Source organism: Gossypium arboreum, chromosome 4 (assembly GCF_025698485.1).
Source record: "Gossypium arboreum isolate Shixiya-1 chromosome 4, ASM2569848v2, whole genome shotgun sequence".
Lineage (NCBI taxonomy): Eukaryota > Viridiplantae > Streptophyta > Magnoliopsida > Malvales > Malvaceae > Gossypium > Gossypium arboreum.
In genome coordinates this window covers 114576061-114596121 of record NC_069073.1, presented here as the reverse complement: position 1 = coordinate 114596121, position 20061 = coordinate 114576061, and the positions used below count along the sequence as shown (strand labels likewise).

General features: G+C 29.7%; 1 pseudogene; it reads right to left on the bottom strand.

The window, feature by feature from the left end:
• Positions 1-13289: 13289 nt before the first annotated feature.
• Positions 13290-16203, bottom strand: LOC108459055 (wax ester synthase/diacylglycerol acyltransferase 6-like; annotated as a pseudogene).
• Between the last annotated feature and the right edge of the window lie 3858 nt (positions 16204-20061).

The window sequence follows — 20061 nt, the reverse complement described above, 5'->3', positions numbered from 1 at the left end:
ATCGAAACCCAGTAAGTTAGGGCACGCTTCCTCGAATTTTCGAACACCGAATATTGCCTTTATTCGCGAAAAATCTTATTTCGAGGTAACAAAATGTCATACCTGGTAAGTTAGGGCACCACACCTCGTATTTCCGAAAATAAGCATTTTTTAAAACTCGTATTATGATTTAAAAGAATATTCTGTTATTTAGGTTAAATGAGAAAAATCGAAACCCAGTAAGTTAGAGCACGATTGTCTCGAATTACCAAATACGGAATATTACTTTTATGAAAGAATTATTTTGGGTTGGGTAAAAAATATAATGTGATTTATAGTAAAATACAAAAGCAAATCATGATATTAACACGTATAACAACATAATGATAGGTGTGATAATGTCAAATACAATAGTATGGGCAAAAAAGATAAAATAAAAACAAGGCTAGTAAAATATAAAACAAACGTGTAGGGAAAAATGGAATAAGCAAATACATAAATAAACAAATGAATATAAAACATGACAAAATGAAAATGGCAATGATAATGAAAATGATAATATTAACAAAATTGATAATAAAAATAGTGATAAAAGGATAATAATAATAATAATAATAATAATAATAATAATATAATACCTATGATACTAATAATAGTAATAATAAGAAAATTAATATTAATATTAATAATAATGGAAAATAATAATAACAATGATAATATAGTAATAATAATAAAAGTGAAATTAATAGTGAATTGATAATAATAATGTATGTTAATAACAATGATAATATATAAAGGATAGGAAATAATAATATGGTAAAAAAATAACAATAATATGATAATAAAAATAACGGTGGTAGTAATAATGATAATAGCAAGAATAAATATAAAAATAATAGTAACATAGCTAAAAGATAATGCTAACTTTGATAATAATATAAATAATAATGATAATAATGTTAATAAAAATACAAAATGATGAAAAGTAAAATGTCAATGAAAATAATATAAGAAAAGCAATAGTAAAATAGTAGCATTCATACGTAAATAAACATAGGTAATATGTGAAATATAATGATAACATAAACATAAATAAATAAGTAGTACTAGGTAAAATAAATATAGATTAGAATATAATGATAATAATAGTAATAATAATAGATATAGCAATAGTAATAATAGTAATGGTAATAGCATGATAATATTAGAAATATACAATATATAGTATTAGCGGTAAATATACAATATATACATATTAGAAATAATACTAATGTTAAAAACAACTATTAATAATACTTCATAAATATATATATATATTAAAGATATATACATATATAATAAAACATATACTAATATTAGTAACAAATATAATAGGGTAAAAATAGATATAATAATAGGTATATAATATGGTATTAATATGTGTATAATATAGTATTTAAATGTGTATACATAAAATATATATTAGGGATAATAATAATATTAAAAGCAACTATAAATATATAAAATATATATAAGTATTAATTAAAACTAACAAATTTCTAAATAATAGTAAAAATATGCTAATAATAGTAATAACGAAAATAGTAAATTGAATAATAAATAATATTTTTAAAAATTGTAAAAATAATATAGAAACCACATTAAATCTAAAAAGGGGACTAAATTCGAAACAAATATGAAGTTTTGGGCCAATTTAAAAAGAAATATAAAAAGGGACCCATTTGAATGCGCGTGCGACTGCAGAGGGCCAAAAAGGAAATTTACCCTTAGCCCTTAAAACGACGTCACTGAAGGGAGGACCAAATTGCAAAACGCAGTAAATTTTGGGGTCAAATTAAAAATAAAAAATGATTTAATTGCAAAGTAATAAAAAAGCGGAGGGGCTAAATGTGAAAATAGCCCCTCCAATGAAAACACGCGGATCCTGAAGTTGGAGCGGGTCGGATCGGGTCGGGTCGTCTCAAAATGACGTCGTTTTGGGTGTTTAAGGCCAGTCCCAAAACGATGTCGTTTTGGTGGCCTATATAAACCCTTTTTTTTTTAAAGTTCATTTCTTCTCCTCTTTTAAAAAAAAAATTCCTTTCTTCCTCTTTGTTCTCTGCAGAGGCCATTGCTCGTGAGGTTTCGGTCCGTTCGCTATCAGTAGCCCACAGTAGTCGCCATTGATCGCCGCCACCGTGCACGGTGGCTGAAAAAGGTAAAGTTTTCCTTTTTTTTATTTTTTTTATGTTTTATATATACATGCAAGTGAGTAAATAGATTCGAAAATAAAAAATAAAAAAGGGGTAAAATCACATTTGGTTTTTCAATCTCTGATTCTTGGTGTTTTGTTTTTCCGATTTGGACTATATGGTTGCTGGTTTTGGCGTTAAACTCGCACTTTTTGTATTATTGAAATTTCTACTCGATATATTGATCTATTAGTATACAAAAAATATGCTCCCCCCATTCATTACAATTTCGCTTGGCTTTTATAGCCATTTGCAAGTCCCTTTTTTTTTTTATTACTTATTGTATTTTCTTCCTCTGTTCTGCAGGTGCAAGTGGCGATGGCAAGTAGCTGACAAGCGGTAGAACAGGTGGCTGACAAGGCTAGGGCGGCGGCTAGGGTTTTTTTAGGTTTAGGTTTCTTTCTCTTTTTTTTAATGTATTTGGGCTGTTAATCTTAGGGTTGGGGTATTTAGGGTTAGTTGGGTATTAATTTTTTTGTTTAAGTTGGGCCAAAATTGAGCCTCAACAACTATTATTTAATTTTATTCATATTTTTTTCTCTTATCATCAAGTAAATTTGCTACTTGTAAATTTGATATGTTAAGCACATGATTTAAAATATGAATAAAATTAAAGTATATATATATTGGGAGGGGGTTTGGGGAACACATTATAAATTTTTAAGGGGTTTAATATAATAAAATTCAAGGAAATGATATGTAAATTTTAGGGTTACCCCTTATATTCGCCAATGAGTGTTTGCATACGACCGTTATGTGAACTGTAAGAAAAACCAGAGATTTAAATAGCGATTGGATAGTGGTGTTGTAGCCGCTATTTTGCAGTAACGACACCGTCGGTCGCTAAACGCTCAAATTGCGGTGTCTCAATAGTGGTAGATTATGAGTGGTGAAGGTATTTGTGGTTTGGGTTGATTTTGTGTTTAAGACATCATTTTAATTTGATTATTTTGATGACCCTAAAAATGGTGTGGATTCAATCCTAGCAGCAACACAAATTGGGCCTCGGGTTGGTCTATCACTCTAAAAAGCAAATATGAAATTTAAATCTGATTTGGGCTTTATTAAAATAAATAGATTTGCTTTTAAAGAAGTTAGCTTTTAAAGAAGTTAAACTCAAAATTTGATTTTCAAAGGAGAAGAAATCAATTTCATTTTGCAAAACACATTTAATTTGGGCAATTAAAGCCCAAAACCAAAATGACTTTTCATTTAAAACAAATTTATCCTTTTGGTTTTTTTTAATTATTTTATTTTCTCAAAACGGATATCCAAATATCTACCTTATTTCATGTCAAAATTTTAAAAATTAAATTAAATTAAACTAAGAAGAAATTAAAATAACTTTTCAATTTAATTGAACCCAAAATTAAACAAACACTAACTTAATTTAAAATATGAACTTTGAAACAAAAATACTTGATTTTATCCCTTATTTAAAATTTCATTTTAAAATTAAATTCACAACAATTCAATCTTTGAAGATGGAAATTTATAGGACAATTCACCAATCCAAGGCCCGCATCTAAATTATGCCCACAGATAAAATTGTGTAAACTTGATAAAATGTAAACATAATTATTGAATGTCAAATATTGAGTACGAGGATGGATAATGAAATTAGTGTATTTTTCTGACTTTACTAATCTACATCTTCTTTATTATTATAGTAATAACAGCCCCAATAATACATTCTCTTTTCATAATACAATGAACAGTATCTGGCCCTAGTTTATTATTATTAGTTGTAGCGTTTATTATTTTATTTTTAGCACAGTTTTTATATGAATTTTTAACACCAAATTTGAACACAAATAATTAGGAAAAGTGATCCCTTACACTTAGATCTTATGGTGGTAAGGTTATTCCTTCAAGTCCTCATTTTAAAAGTGAGAGGGTTTAAGTAAAAATATATGCCTAAAAAATAAGCTTGGACAAAAAAATAATAATAATAAAACCCGTTTTTTAAATGTGTCAGGCCCCAGGTAGGATTTTTTGGCCTCAGCTCGGCAGGAATCAGCTGTTTTGTTGTTGTTTTGCTACCATTTTGTTATTAAATTGCTACTATTTAATTGTTATTATTTGGATATTATATAACTCTTCTTTTATTGTTAATGATGGTACTATTTTAAAGTCATTTGCTTGTTAAGTTGCAACTATCTCTATGTTATTTAAGTATAAAGACTTTTTAACATATTTCCAATTTGTTGGGAAATATTTATTTTAATGTTTTTAATGTATTTGATGTATTATATTTTTTTTAATATATTTTTTAAGAGTATGGAAATATTGGAAATAATAATTTGAAAGCTTAAATTTGATTGGTTTTAAATTTAAATTTTTGAAAAACTTAAATAGTTTGAAAACTTAAATTGTGAAAGCTAGAAAATTTCGGAGAAACAAACTTTTGATCTTTGTATTGAGTGATTTGAAGTCATACCTTTCATTACAAAACTAAGAGTCTTTTATAAAGGGCTCTTGCCTTTTTACATCTTTGTTTGGAGGGATCTTATTCTTACATTATTTCCAAACCTACATAATTGCTACTTTTCAGAGAATATATTATTAGATTACGAACTTTTTTTTTCTACAGAGAATCTAACTTTTTTTTTCAAACTAATTTTGTTTTTTAAAAATTTAAATTTAAAACCAATCAAATTTAATTTCAAATTATTATTTCCAATATTTCCATACTATTATAATCTATCCAATTCCCAGATTCTCAGGACTATTCTTGTATCAGAGCCAATGAGGAACAAATATTTTTAAGCTTGTGAAAATATTCAATTTTTTTTCAGTATTTCTGAATTTTGGTGTAAGTGTCTTTATTAATGTATTATTATTTTTGTTGAGTATTGATACACAGTTCAGTTAACCATGGGTTAGGCGTGTTAAAGACAAAGTATCCCTATAAGCAACTATAGTAATCTAGAAATCCTGATAGTAGAACCCTCTTATAGGAAATAAGAAAACAAAGAATGTTTCCTTTCTTAGAAGAACCATATAATAGCCCAATTTCATTAGTGCCAAAAGCAGTGGTTTTAGAAACACAATTTCGATGAGTGGGTTATTATTTTAATATTTATTTAACGTTTATGAGATTATTTTAAGGTCGTATTAAAGTTTCGTTAAGAAATTTTAAAGTTTAAATGGTTAATTAAATAAAAATGACTAAATCGTAAAGGTTGCAAAAGTGGGTATCTATTGGTTTAAAGGGCTAAATGGCTATGGAAAGGAAAGTTAATGTACTTAGATGGTAAATATATCGTAATTAAGTTAGTGGATAGTTATGGGCAAGATTTTATTGAAAATTTTGATTAATAATAAGGTTAAAGTAGTAATTTAGTAAATAAAAGAAAATTTAAGTAAGTAAAATACAAAAGAAAGATATTATCTTCTCCATTTTGTTTCAAAAACCTAAAATAGCCATTAGAGAAGAGGGAAGGTTCGGCCAACACTTTTTTTTTGCATGGTATGTAAATTTGTCATGTTTTTAACAATTTTTATGTTTTTGAGCTCAATTTAGCTCAGTCTTGCTAGCCTAGGGGTTAATTTGCAAAACTGTTAAAGGTTAAAGGACTTGCCACGGTTGTTTTTGAATATGTTTTGAAGTTATTTGATAGATTATTAATCTTGGTTGTTAAACAAACTTGTTTTGTTAAGTGATTTTTGATGAATTTTGAATTAGGGATTAAATTGTTAAAAGTGTAAATTCATAGGTTTTATTGTGAAAAGTTGGTAATTATGGGTTGAACCAAGGTCCCTTGTAGCATTGGTTAATATGGATACAACTCTAATTTAAACCTATAAAAAATAAATAAACATTAAAATGTTTACTCACTCATTGAAATTATGGTTCCAAAAACACTATTTTCAACACCACTGAAAACGGGCTATTACATTAGATATCACTATCGTAATCTAGGTCTTTATCCAACCACATGGAGTCAAAGTATCCATTATTTATTCTAAACCGATTTCTATGGTCACTGCTACGGAGATCTTGGGCGAGAGTGTGCACTAGGATTCATTGAGAACAGAAACATGTCAGTAATGTTAGCAAGCAATAAAATAACTGAAAACCATAACTATAATCTGAATATTTCCTAATTCTATCAGTATGAAAGTGACGTTGCCTCCCCAACAACGGCATCAACAACTTGACCGCCTTCAGACATACCAACATCCAAAGTAGAAATCTTGTACAAAAAATGTGAAAAGGCAGTATTCGCAAGTATACAGGTCAGGTTGTAATATAGTTACAATAGAGTATGTAAGTACTCCAAGGATCATACCCAAAGGAGGCGAACACTAAGTTAATTCTAATCTAAACATTAATAGATATAATTAATACTCCAATCAAATTATAGTACAAAGAATTAAAAGAAGGGTTTTTTAATAAGTTATAAAATAATAAGAAAAGAAATAGAAATAAACGAAAACAAGAAACCAAATAATCAAATGTAAATCAAATTTAGGCATGAGTGATTAGCTCATTTTGGTAGTCATAATCAACTGTCGTCTCGGGTTTCCTTGTTTAATCAACTAGTCAATCGCTTGGCAGGATCTTTCGTTATGTCCACTGAAATATTGAGTTGGTAAGAACTACTTATCTTCTAACCTCATAGTCTAGACCGATTCAAGGTTAAAGTATCCACAGATAGACAATATCAAATTTGGGTTAGTTCCCACCTTGATGACTTCTTAAGGGTTTAGATTCTTCATTTCTTGAACAACTGATCCATTGAGGAATCCCTACAAAATCGTTAATTGTTTATACTTCTACTCGCTAATCCCCCATAGGAAGATTAGTTCCTCATAGATCTAATAAACAATATAAACTTGAATGAAAGAAAGAACATAATGAACAATTTCAAAAGTAGAGTTTAGAAGAAGCCTGATTGTATTGAATTTAATCGCAGAATCCTCGTAGAGTTTGATAGGAATTTCAAAATCTAATATCCTCAAAAAAAAAAAAAGAACAAGAATAAAATCTAAAACCTAAGAGAATTAAAAAACTAAAGACTAAAATTTAAAGAGAAACTTATACAACCAAAAACGGTCCCTAACATGTGTTAACTGAGCCTATATATAGACTTAGAAAGATTGTTATCCTTAACCCTATGTCAGCTGACATTCCTGAGTTTAAAGTCAGATTGTGCAGACCAAAATTCCCTTAGCTCATATTAATTTCTCATACAAAGGCGATGTCACAAAACACAAGGTCTTTTTTCGCGACATCAAGGGCAATATGCTAAACTTTAAGGTGTATTCAAGGGTATGTCACGACATCCTTATGTTATGTCGTGACATTGAAGGCAGTTTTGCACTTTTCTTATTCTGCTCCCTATGTTGTGACGTCCTTTGCTCCGTGTTGCAACCTAACAGCCAGTGTCGAGTTAACACACCTTCTAATGGTCTCCTGCACACTCAAAAAGTATATCAGCTTATCATTAAGCCTCATCTACCCCCTAAGGTCAATAAATGACTCAAATTACACATTTTATCAACTTAATTAATACTTACTAAAATATAATTAAAACTTAATTAAAATGCTTATATTCAAGATCCTAAATTGGAAAACTAGTTTAATTTACTACAACGAATTACAGCAGATCATGTACATTTAGGGCACCAGATCCAACATATATTGCATTGTATGGGATGGGGTGGGATGATATGAACAGGGGAAATATGAGCAGTTTATCTACACCATTGAGTGGTTTATCCACACCATATTAGCAACTTTTTTATGCACCAATGAGTGATTTATCCTCATCGTATTAGCAACTTTTATCTGCACCGATGAATGGTTTATCCACACTGTACTAGCAACTTGTCTGCAAAAGCTTTTTATCAAAAAAACTTTGGTGGTTCATCCACCCTTTTTATTACTAATGGTTCATTTACAACGATGAGTGATTCATCTATAGGGTATTGTAAATGTAACGCCGAAAAAATTTAAATTTCTGATTTGTTAAATTCTTCCATAATAAGTATCTGCTACAGTGGTTAAGGGTGTTGATTGTGTGTTTGAGGTCATGGGTTCAAACCTCACTTTTGGGAAATTCAGTTATTTTTGTCCCTAGCTCTATCTTTGTTTATTTCGCTTAAATACTATTTTCACTCAGTTTGTGATAGAATGAGTCTGCTGTTCATTGGTAACGTTTAGCTTACACTTGGGTCTTGTGTTTGAATGTAACAGCCCATTTTCAGTGAAATCGAAATAGTGGTTTTGGGACCAGCTGAAAAGAAAATTTATTTTAATATTATTGCATGGTCCGTATTATGATAGGAACATTATATGAAAATTCAGATAAGAAAATTTTATCATTTAAGTGCTTAATTGTGAAAAAGGACCAAATTACATAAAATGAAAAAGTTGAATTCTAGTAGCTAGAAGGATTAAATAGCTATGGAATTCAAAATGTGAGGTCCTTATATGGTAATTAGACCATTAAAGAAAAATTAATAGATATTTTTGATGATTCATCCATGGAAATTTAGAAAAGGGCAATGACTAAATTGGAAATGAGAAAAATTAATAGATGATAAATAATTAATAAGAAATAAAAATCATTTTATATCATCTTTTTCCCCAAACATTCCATAGAAACCCTAAGAAATAGAAAACAAGCTTTCTTGGCTTAATTGGGTAAGTATTCTTGTCACGTTTTTAGTAATTTTTATATTTTTGAAACCGGGATAGTCTAATCTATCTATTTAAGGGATTAATTTAAAAATTTATCAAAGTATAGAAATTTTTCCATGGATGAATATGTTGAAAATTTGAAATTTATGGTAGAATATGAAAGGTTGTTGATAGATAAACAACTTTTACAAACTGAATTTTGATGAAAACATCATTTAGGGACTAAATTGAAAAGTTGTAAAAGTTATAGAAAAATTCTAAATTTTATGAAATACATGTGCTGTAAAAGTTATACTAAAATTTCGGTTAGGCTTGGAATAAGGATTAAATTGCATGAATTTCATTTTCCGAGCCTAGGGACGAAATTGGAATTTATGAAAAATTTAGGGGCAAAATAGTAATTTTACCTAGAGTGTAAATTGAATACAATTTAATATGAATTGTATTAAATTGATGATTAAATTCATTTATATAGATCCAGATAACTCAAATTTGAAGCTAGATTGAGAAAAAGAGAAAGTTTCGGATTAGTAGATTTTATTATACGAACTATTAATGAGGTAAGTTCGTGTAACTTAATTATGCATGATAATAAGTTTAAATTGAATGTTGTATTTGATTTGAATGTGGTATTTGTTTATGTGATTTTTATGAATGTTATAAATAACATGAAATGATTACATGATTGAAAATGTTACAAAGAAGTTAAGTTCCGTTGAAGAATGAAAATCGATGGGTGCGTATGATTTCCCGTATGTGAATGTGATTCTGCATATCTTGCAGGCAAGATTTAGCTCAGATGAGTAATCCTGATATAGCCCTCTCGAGCATCTTGATGTATAGTTCCTAGGAGCATCCTGATCGGTAGTGATTTAGTATGTGTTGCACACTACCATAGCTCTTTGTAAGCGTCCTGTTACATGTTTCAATCGGTTGTGATCCAGCATATAATGCAGACACAAACGCAGCTCTATTTGAGCGTACTGATATAAACTCTTATGAGTTTCCTGACATGCTCGCTTGAACTTACTGTTACCTTATTCGGTGCTTCTTGATATTATCTCTTCGGAGATATCTGATAAGTTTTATGAGCTCCCTGAATAAAGCTCTTATGAGTCTATTGATTAGCCCGGATAAGTGTCCTGTTACATGATTACATTGCTCATTTGAGCATCCTGATATATGGCTCGAGAGTGTGCTTCCTGAATAAGTGCCCTACTGGGTACCCCTAATTATGAATTGACGAATTACAAATTTGTACACCTTGAGTGTACTATTTGAGTATCCATCGAAATTTCAATGATTCAAAGGACAAATTCCTGAAATGAGGAATTATGAGATTAAATGAATTATATCTTGAATGCTTCTGAAATATTTGAAAGTTGTAACATGATGAGTTGATCTATGCTTATTTGATGTATAAATGTATTATATGACTAACTTGCTTGATTGAGTATATATGTTTAGGTAAACTTGTCAAATTGATGAAAAGCATGTTAATTGTATGTTTAACATTAATAAATGTAACTAGTAAGTTTTAACTCATGTTATACGAACTTACTAAGCACTAAATGCTTACTAGGTTTTATTTCTTTGTTTTATAGTGCTCGGAAGCTCACGAAGGTTGGAGATCGGTTAGAGCATCATCACATTATCCACTAACTAGTTTTGGTATAAATAGGAAACTTATTTTGGTATAATGACATGTATAGGTAACTTGGCCATTGTTAGCACATAAATGTGGTTTGTAAACTAGCCATTGGAATGGCTAGTAATGATTTGTTTTGGTATATTTATAAGGTTATATTATGACAATTACCTATGTGTTAAGTATATTAAGTATGGTTGAACAAGTTATGTTTAACATATAAGTTAAACAAGGGTAAGTATATAAATATGAATGCATGTGATAAAATATCATATTAGATGTTAAAATTGGCTTGGATTTAATGCTTGAATTGGCTTGTATATATACTTGTAAGTTTTGGTATAGGTTAGTGGCAAATTTGGGTGAGAAATAAAGCTAGGAAATGGCTTTATTTTGTCTACACAGGTAGACACACGGACATGTGTCTTAACCGTGTGTGACACACGGCTTGGCACATGGACATGTGGTTTGGCTGTGTGTCTCTTACATCTTAAATTCGAGAAACATAATGCTTAGAATTGAGCACACGGGCAGAGACACGGGCGTGTGTCTTAGCTGAGTGTTCTACACAGCATAAGACACGGGCGTGTGTCCTGACCGTGTGAAAACTGCACTTTAATGTTTTGCAAGTCAGAGAGTTACACGGGCTGGGAACACGACCGTGTGACCTGTTTCATATACCACACGACTTAGGGCATGGGTGTGTCACTTGGCCTTGTGAGCCACACAGCCTATTCACATGGGCGTGTGACCCCTGTATGTGGGAAAAAATTTAAAATTTCACGAAAAATTCTTTAAGTTCCCTATTTAGTCCCAACTCGATTCTAATACTCGTATTGGGCCTCGTAGGTCCATTCAAGGGACGTTATGAATAATCTAAAAAAATGTATAGTAATTGACATGAATTATCTGTAAATGTTCTGAAACTTCTAGTAATGCTCCGTAACCCTGTTCCGGCGACGGATACGGGTTAGGGGTGTTACATTGAATCTCTACATGAGTAAATGGAAATATTTTTACTTCCTGCGTGTGCCATCCACATGTGGTAGTGGGGTTGAATTTAAATTCTGAAAAGTGGAAGGTGGTTAGTAGTGAGATTATGTTTTATCCCTTAGTAATTTCATAAAATCTCTCACCTTATTTTAACATTTCCTCTTTCTCTTCTTTTTTTTATTATCATATTTCAGGTTTCTTTTGTCGTCCGTTATTGCCATTTTCCAAACAAATTCTTTTTCAATTTTGTTCTAACTTTTACTAATTATTAGTACTTTTTTGCTCGTAACCTCTATTTTTTTAATTCATTCTCTATTGTTTCGATCTTGTGCGTATCTGGGTATTGGGTAAGACTATACTTGTTTTATTGGTTGATGTGCTTGTTGAGGTTATGGAATTCTTTTCGATGGTGGTGAGTTTGATTATTGATTTATATGTTGTGTCACGATTAGGGGAAGATAAATTTATACTTAGAAATTAATAATCAACATGGATTATTTAGCATATAAATCAATAATCAAACTCACCTCCATCGATAAGAATTACATAACTATGCATAAAATAATTCTATTTTACTTAATTAAAACTATGCTGAATATCACATTTTCGCTATTAGATTATAAATAATTTTTTTAATTAAATAAATTGAAAATTAGTTAAGTTTTCAAAATAGTCACTGTTTCAAGGAAAATGTTAAACTTAATCGATTTTTGTTAACCCGTGAGTTTTTCTGAATATAAGTGAAGTTGTTTCTAAAATAAACGAATATTTTAAGATGACTATTTTATAAATTTTGATAGTTTACTGGCTATTTTGATGACCAATATAATCTTTCGAATTCAGACCTAATGTTTAGGCAGATTAGAGAGATTACATTCTAATTAAATGAGCATTAATTTTACATCTAGACTTGATATAAATGTTTAATTAGCATTTTCATATTTGCAGAGGGATAAGTGATTAGTTGAAGAATAAGTAGAAAAGGAAAGAATATAGTATAAAAAATATCATCTTTAATCTTAACTGTTCATTTAATTTTGACTGAAAGTCAAGAAAAGATGTAAAACTATTTAATTTTATATTGGTATAAGTAGTTTGCTCCCATTAAACATTTCTTTTTAAGTTTTATCAAAATATTAAATTCACGATAAATTGTAATAGGAAAGTTCGTCTTTCATGCTATGATTGATGGATTGGATTAGTATGTGAAAATTGAAATGAATTCTTAAAGATTTTCCTTTAACTTTATTTTTAATTTTTAATATTTTCTAATTTTTAAAATTAATTTTTTATAATTTTATATCTGCATATAAAATAAAATAGTACTACATTGATAATAAATACAGGTGAACCATCACGTAAGATATCATATTAAGGTCAAAAATACTATATTAGCTTGTTAATGGTACTGTTAACTTTTTTAATATGATTACGCTAATTTAATAAAAATAAAAATAAAAATCTAAATAAAGAAAAAAATGATTAAATTGATTTATTTTTACAGCTTAAAAATAAAGTGTTAAAAAGTCATTTTGTAGAAATAAAAACCCTACCACTTTCTTTTGAAAACTTACCATTCATTTAAAAGATAAATACATATACACATAAATATTTTATAAACACACATTTGCATAAATATTTTTCTTTTTAAATGAAACATCTTATGTAATTGAAGTAAAACATAGCATGTATTTAAAATTCTTCCGTCAATATAAAACAATTATTCTGAACCCAAAACAAAGCAAGGGTAGAATACATTTGTATGTGGAAATTGAGATTGAATTAATTAAGCAATATCTTGTGCAGTCTTGAGTATCATTCCAAAAGCATTCTGGATAGATGACTTCAACTTTTCGGGATCAATGAAGTCTTTCTCAATTTTAAAAGCAACCCTCAACTTTCCCATGTAGCTAACCATTGTTATGGTTAGACTCTGCAAAAACCAAATAAATTCATCAAATCCATCAACTATATACATATGATTGATTGTATATATAATCTGTAAACAGACCTCAGGTTCGCCAACTGTCATAGAATACAAGCTTTTAATTGGATGATTAGCCAATGCCATTCGTTCCACCGGTCCAATTATGTTGGAGACTACCATGCTGGAGTTCTTTATTGTGTTGTAGATGTATTTGGCCGTAGCCTGTTATACATGCAAAATATTAGTGATTTCGCTCTTTAAGATTGTGTTGAAAAAGTAGATGTATGTAACAATATTTCTTAGGAAGTTGGTTTAATTGTATGGATGTATTAATGATAAATTTTGTAAATTTTATTAATAGTAGTAATTATTAGATTGAAATATAAGAAATAAAGAAATTTTATTTTTCAATATAAAAATTAAAATTTAAAAGACAGGGACTTACGATATACTTTTAACTTTTTATATATAAAAACCATATATATTAGATTTATAATTCAATTAGAGATAATTTAGAGTTATATCTTGTGGATATGAATTTCAGATTTAAAAGCTAGGGATTTTCTAATCAAGTGATTTTGATTTTGAGTTATTTCAAGTTACAGCCATTTTATGATTATTTATTCAAGTTTAATTTAATATTCATATTATTTTAACTTTTATTATTTTAGAGTTAAGTTATTTGTATTTTTACTCATATTTTATTTGAGTATTAAAAAATAAGGTTCAACTTTTTAATCTTAAAATAATATTAAATTTATAATGAAATTAATAATTATCAAAATTTATTTTTGAAATAAAATATAATATTTATTATAAATTTTAAATTAATTAATTTATAATATATAAAACCAAACAAAGAAAATACTTTTCGATAAACAAAAGTAGTTATTACTTAGTATAGATAGTTTTTTTTTTTGTTCAACACTTAGTATAAATATTTTTATTGTTACTAGCATCCTTAATTTGAATATTTTTATTGTTATTAGTATAAATAATTTGAATATTGTTTACGATTTTTAAAATAATTATATTTAATTTAAGTGGGTCATTTGATTGAATTTTTCTAATTTTAATAATTTTAAATCACGATCAATTTTAAGTTTAAATTAATAATTTTGAATTTTAATTAACTTGAGTTCAAGTTAAATATGTTTGAGTTATTAACTTTTATGATTAAAATATATTTAAGTTCAAATTTATCGTATTAGAATATAAAATAGGTTTTGTTTAGAAAGAAAAAAAACTTTGCTTTTTGTTTGGAGATTTGACATTGTTGGATTTTGGATTTAAAGTTAAAACATTTGGTAATAGGGTATAGTGTGCGTCAAATATAAATTTTGGATTTTGAATTATATATTAATATATAATTTTTTTATTTTATTTTTAATTATTTTAAATTTTTAATATAACTATTTTTTATTATATTGTTAATTTGTGTATTGTTTTAAGAATTGTTTTAGTATTATTTTTATTTATTTTAATATTTATTTTAATATTTTTAAATATATTTGATTTATTATATTTTTAAATTTTTTTATTTAATGAAATAAGAAAAAAAATTAATATGGGCCGGGCCGGGCCGGGCTCGGGCTTAGTAATTTTATTTCGGGCCGGGCTTGGGTAAAATTTTAGGCCCATATTTCGGGCCGGGCTCGGGCCTAGTAGACGGGCCTAAAATTTTATTTGGCCCCGGTCCGAATCCGGCCCGGCCCGGCCCATGATCACCTCTAGGCAGATGTAACGAGTTATTAAATGTGAGATAAAAGCTAGTACCAAAAACGTACCACTCTAAGCTTGGTCTTGATTTGTTTGATGTCATCAAGTGAAAATGTCATTGTTGAAATTACAACGGGCTTTAACTCTACCCCAGGATTCCCAGATCTTATCAAGCTAATATCATCTTCAACATAGCTGCTTTTCATCAAGCTCCATCCAAAATCTGATACAGTGTTGAAGGCTGACCGTAACACTTTAGGAATGTTACTGAATATGCTGGTACCTCTGACGGAAAGATTTGGGTTCGGGGCAGAAGTAAGTGAAGGAAATGTCAATGGAACCGAAGGATTGTCAGCTCTTTGTAGACAAGAAAGAAGAGCAGCCATGAGAGAATGGCCGTCACCCAGTGAGTGATGAAGCTTGAATATTATATTACCAGCTGCGTTGCTAGTAGGGTACTTGATGATATGAATATTCCATAGTGGCCGATTATGTGGGAGCTGTTCCATTGCTATCTTGGACAGATAGTTGCTTAGATGGTTGTCTTAAGATTGTGGTGATAATCCTGAGGGGAAATTAGGGATGTTTACATGATCTTCCAGCTTTACTTCAACCTTCTTCCAATGCTTTACCCCATGTTCGTCTTCAAACTGTTTCTCATGATCAGTTCAAATAGTTACAGGGGGTAACTGAATATCGAAACTCCAAGCTGAAAATGAGACCTTAACCCCCAAATACACGTGTAGAAAGCACTCAAACATACATAGGTATACATTAAAGAGATGATAAAAATGATGGACAGATAGAAAGAGAAAATAAAGTGGAACATATAAATGTATATGTATTATTATATGTACCATACGGGAGGAGAAGCGAGGACTAATAGGAAGGAAGACATTTTAAGCAAACCCAAGGCTGGGGAATCATCGATAGGAATTTCGGTGTCCAAAACAGCAAGAATGCAAACGGAGAGCACTGAGCTGTTGAGATACTGTGCAGTGGGACTGACTGGCTCTGAATACTCACCATCTTCGACATTCAACCCATTCGCCATGTTTCTATTTTGAGCTTCAACACCAGCAACAAATATTACTTGAGTGGAGGTTCTATCTTCTTTGGGTTTTGCTTGCCCTGTTTATCTAGTATAGTATTTATAGTAGATCCCAGTTCCTATGAGATTGGAGAACGTAAGATTATGCAATATTGTGTTGTTTAATAATTTCCCTTTCAGCTTTTATTTTAGTCACCGCTAGTGGTTGATGTTTGCTCATCATCAATGCTACGTTTTCATCTAAACGAATATTAAAATATTATAAGTCATTTTTATATAAAAATAATTTTAAAAAATTTCATATAGGTATCTTGGGTTAAGCTTGAGTTTAAAATTTTAATTTAAATCAAACTAAGACAAAATTTTAAGTTTATTTTTCAAACCAAATTCAAACCTTAAAATCGAACCTAAAATTTATTATCAACCTTATTCAAATCCAATCCAGCGTATAATCAAATTTATTTATGCCATATAAATTTCTTGACCCTAATTAAATGAATGGCTAAGATTAAAAAATATTTAAATTAATAAAAAACCTTTTCTGTACAATTCTCTTTCCTTTTTCCAATTTTCATTTTCTTTGTCTCTTGACTTGTCTATGTGCAATTATGAAAAAGCTAACACGTGTGTTTAATAAATTAAAAGTTTAAAGGTTCAAAAGATTAGTTATTAAAATTTTAATACAAAATTTTGTAAGTATTAAATTTACATTTAAATTTAATTTGTAAATTAATAAATATAAGTATTGAATATAATTTTATTGTTTGATAGAAATAAATACTTATGTTTAAAAGATTTTTATTTTAAACTTATTGATATCATATTTTATATTATTTTGGATAGTTTTAGATAAAAGATAAATATGATACTTTGAACATCTCGAGCTTTTAAAAATGGAAGTTATTTCAATTCTTTAATAAAATAAAAGTTAACTTAATATTTTTACATTAAGTGATAAGTAACTACCGCTTATTTATCTTATTCAATCTTTTTTGTTAAAATTTTATATTAAGTAAAAATTTAAAATGATTATCAAACAAATTTAAAATATTAAATGTTGAATTTTTTTGAAATAATCCGTTTGGTTTATTATTATGGGCCTAGATAAAAAAGTACAATAAAACATCTAAAGCAAATTAAAAAACACAACAACAAAAACAAAAGAAAATTAAAACAACTTCTAGAAACTTCATCTAGAAAAACCCCTTCAGTGAAACCAAACGGCCAAACCCCTCCTAACCAAAACAATCATGGAGAATGAGACAGGATGGGAGATTGATGTTATCTTTCAATAGATAGATGAAATCCTCAATCCAAAGAGCAGGAGCCAATAAGTAGAAACTCATGGCGGTTGCGTGATTCGAAGGTCCGATGTTGCTAAACCTATGGCTCTTACAGGTGCACCTTCAAACCAGAAACGATCTTTCGAGCTTTTCATCCCTTTTTCCGCCATTGTATGTGCGACGGTGTTTCCTCATTTGGCAATGAAGTTAAAGCAACATGTTAAGTAACTTCGAAATAATGCTTTCACATCCTAAGTAACCGGTCTAATTTCAGAATAGTCCTTCTTTTTTTATTGTAATTTCAGTATGACAATCCTTGAATCGCTTTCCAAAACAACTTACAGAAAACCCATTTATTGAGAAAATTAGGGACCATAAAGAATCGCTATCGCTTCAGCCATAACTACTGAGCTAAACAAGTTATGAATTCTAAAACAAGAACCCATAATTTGATCGTTTTCATCTCGAATAATGATACCTAATACTACTTTTTGTTTTGAACTTGAGTAGCTAGCATCAACATTTACTTTGACCCAAAATGGAGGTGAAAAAACCCAATGAACCATTGCAAAGGGGTTTGAATGCCTTAAATTTGAGGTCAGATCCTAATACTACTGCCCATAACCACGAATCAAGGTAACAACCTCATCAACACTTTGCAATTTCCTTTTGTGTATGAGTTTATTGCGGGAAAACTATAAGGCTCAAATTGTAATAGCTATGTCTTCCTTTCTTTTATTGTTTGAATGTTTGAAAAGCCAACATAACCACACGAAAAAGCTTTCATCTGTAACTTCATTAGGCCACTAAAACTCCAATTTTAACCAAACTTGTTAAACAAAATAGCAGTCACAACTAACATGCAAATTTGATTCGCTATAATTTTGACAATATGGGCAGCGATTATTTGATGATATTCTTCTAAAATGCAAATTCTGTAGTGTAGAGATAAAATTTTGAGCAAATTTCCACAGTAAAATTTAGGCTTTTGATGGATAATTCAAACTTCAAATCTATATATATATATATATATATATATATATATATACGTGTTTTGCTAAATTATATCCATGGTTAATGGCCCAACTAGGGATTTATAACCACTTCTCACATAGAAGACTTCAGAATTATAACACCCCTTACTCGTATCCAATGTCAGAACAAGGTTCGAGGCATTACCGGACTTACATCAAAACATTCATACAAAACCAGACCATAAAATTTCATCCAAATTAAAACTATTCATACACATGCATAACATCCCTTATACAAGCCTACGAGGCCCAAAACATACATCGAGGGTGGTTCGGGACTAAACCGAGAACTTTGGAAACTTTTGGAAAACTTAGAAAATTTCATCATGAAACAGGGTCACACGCCCGTGTGGCTCCGGACACGCCCGTGTCCTCAGCCCATGTAACTCTCTGTTTATGACGTCATCACAAAAATAAGGGCACACCGCCAAGGCACACGCCAGTGCCTCAGAGCCGTGTCCCTCACACAGCTGAGACACATGGCTGTGTCATAGCCCGTGTGACCAATTTGAAACTAAAGTACATGATGCAGGGGACACACGACCCGTGTGGACAATTTTTAGGCTATTTTCCAAGCCATTTGCCACCCTCAATAACAAACTCACATGCTTACTTTTATTAACCATTAACATGGCACATTTGAACATTCAATCATCTACAAACAATACAAGATCATGGTAACCTCATATCATATTTTACATACTTAAAATATCATGCTTAGTCAAGCTCAAATTTACTAATTCTCATGCATCAAAGTTTATAAGATTACTCCCATATCACACATTCAAGCCTTAGTTATCAACACATCATCTCATCTCAATTAAACCATCAAGCATTCACCACCAACAATATAACTCATTACATACACACAATCTCAAGCCTCATCTCCATGGCATAGGCACATGTATAATCATATAATCAACATAAGCCACCATTCATGGCTATACACAAATTGAACTATAACCATTATAGGCCAACACATTTGGCCACATTAGTAATGACATAATTACAAAAGATAAAGCCCCTATACATGCCATAGACTTAAGTATTTGAATACTTATACCCAAAATGGTAGCTTGATAGTATGATTGAATCTCCGGTGATCTCCAACCCGAGCTAGCTAAATAAACCTATAAGAGATGAAAAGGAAGGGGAGTAAGCTATAAAGCTTAGTCAGTTCATATGAAAATAATAAGCAATTTATTAACTTGCTTCTCAAGGTAATACAACCATATTTGCATTTTTACTTATGTTCAGGTCAAGCTGTTTTCTCAAGTCACATTCACAACTTATTTATATATAGAGCTACGGAACTCCAAATTAAGTTCCGCTAATTTTCCTTGAAACTAGACTCACATATATTCTTACCATAAAATTTTTAGAATTTTTTGATTAGCCAATAAGTACAGTTTATTCTTTAAATTCACCCATTTTTCGCTGCTCGACAGCTTCGACCTTTCTTCACTAAAAATTAATTATCTCATAGTACGGGACTCAGCTTATGTTCCCGTCTATTTTTATTGAAAATAGACTCATTAAAAATT